This window comes from Sapajus apella, unplaced genomic scaffold, assembly GCF_009761245.1.
Source record: "Sapajus apella isolate SASKATOON/1434 unplaced genomic scaffold, GSC_monkey_1.0 scaffold101, whole genome shotgun sequence".
Lineage (NCBI taxonomy): Eukaryota > Metazoa > Chordata > Mammalia > Primates > Cebidae > Sapajus > Sapajus apella.
In genome coordinates this window covers 1,389,869-1,391,923 of record NW_022437041.1, presented here as the reverse complement: position 1 = coordinate 1,391,923, position 2,055 = coordinate 1,389,869, and the positions used below count along the sequence as shown (strand labels likewise).

Here is a 2,055-nt window from a genome sequence, read left to right as displayed (position 1 = left end):
CAGGAGGCTGGAGTGCAATGGCGCGATCTCGGCTCACCGCAACCTCCGCCTCCTGGGTTCAGGCAATTCTCCTGCCTCAGCCTCCTGAGTAGCTGGGATTACAGGCACGCACTACCATGCCCAGCTAATTTTTTGTATTTTTAGTAGAGACGGGGTTTCACCGTGTTGACCAGGATGGTCTCGATCTCTTGACCTCGTGATCCACCCGCCTCGGCCTCCCAAAGGAGGAGTGTTTGTTTTTAAACAGAGATGAGGTCTCACAATGTTGCTCTCAAAGTCCTGGATAAAGTGATCCTCCCACTTTGGCCTCCCAGAGTATCAGGATTACAGGTATGAGCCACTGTGCCCAGCCTGTTGTGTTTATTATCAGAAAAATAAATGGTTTTAAAACAGAAGAATATTTTCTGAGAATACACTAAGCTGTCACTGCTATGTCATAATTGCTCTTCAGAGTAATGAAGGCAAAAGATCCCTCTCTTTATTTCATTTATTTAATGGATATTTATTGTGTGCCTATGTGCCAGGTGCTAGGTGCTAGAAACACAATGGTAAGCAAAAAGATAAAGTCATTGGCTCCTACAGCTTACAGTTTAGAGGGGGAATCAGACATGGGGAAGCCATGTAACCCCACCAGTGAATTTTCATTTTCAAACTGTGATGGGGACTAGGAAGGAGAAGGATATGGTATAGTGGGATATTGTATAGCATATAACAGGGACCTGACCAAGACTGGGGTAACAGGGCAGTATCCCAGAAGTCACTTCTGATCTGAGATCCAAAGGAAGAGGGTGGGAGGGAGCAAACCAGGACCATCTAAATCCTTCCCAGAGGTTTTTCTAGCTGGAGTTGACAAAAAAGAACTCTCATCTCTGGGATGAGAGAAGCTATATCTTCTGCTACGTGGAGGAAGCCCATTTTTTACTTGATAGAAGGAAATCAACCCATAAAGAGAAGCAAAAGACTACTGGGCTTTTTAAAATACTTTTATTTTTATTTTTTTATTTTTTACTGTTTTAGTTTTTATTAATAAAATAGAAACCCCCAGCATTTTGCAAGGCCGAGGTGGGCAGATCATAAGGTCAAGAGATCAAGACCATCCTGACCAACATGGTGAAACCCCGTCTCCATAAAAAAAATAAAAATAAAAAATAAAATAAAATAGAAACCTAAACTCAGACAACTGCTTTATTCTTGCATTTAATCTGACCATATATGGAAGTTGCAATTCTTTATAAAAGGACTTAGGTGAGAATTATCAATATATCAGTTCTATCAAAAACTCTAGGTTGGAATATCTTAAAAAGAGCAAATTAAATATGAGAAAGCACAGAAATCTCTCCCTCAAACAAGGGGTCCTCCTTTAATAGCCTTTAATATAGCTCATTTGCAATCCTATGAAAATCCATCAGGATCAATCATGCTGCACAATCCCTAAAGGATAAAACTGAAGGAAATCATGGGTAATTTTCACAGCTTCATTGTAAAGTCCAGGGTCAAAAAGATGGTTATCTTCTTCAAACTGGACATAAGATGTACACGTGATGGTCGCCTTGGCAGTCACTTTTCCAACCACTTCCATAATTCCAGATATTTCTTCATCAAGGGGTTCCATCAACTCAATGGTTCCATACTTTCCTTCCTCATCTGAAAGAATAAACATTTTTCTGGTGGGATGAATCTTTTCCAGCTTCCCTATGAAGCAGACAGGCTTGTTGATGAACTGAATTAGCTGCCAGTGTTGATGTGTGACCTGGGCACTTCCATCATGTCCACCATGATTATATGGTCCAAGACTGCGGTGGGTGGGAAACCCACGGATGAGTGAACTAAAAGACTTTTTTAAGAGTAGTCACAGGTTCACAGCAAAATTGAGAGGAAGGTACAGAGATACCCATATACCCACGCCTGCCTCCGCACATGCATAGCCGCTCTCATTCTCAACATTCCCCACCAGAATGTACAAAATGGTGCATTTGTTACAATATCACCCAGAATCCTTAGTTTACATTAGGGCTCACTCTAGTGTTGTACATTCTATGGGTATGAACAATTGTA

At 41.2% G+C, this 2,055-nt stretch overlaps 1 pseudogene; it reads right to left on the bottom strand.

Annotated features, from left to right (window-relative positions):
- Window positions 1-1,411: 1,411 nt before the first annotated feature.
- LOC116536496 lies at window positions 1,412-1,776 on the bottom strand (annotated as a pseudogene).
- Between the last annotated feature and the right edge of the window lie 279 nt (window positions 1,777-2,055).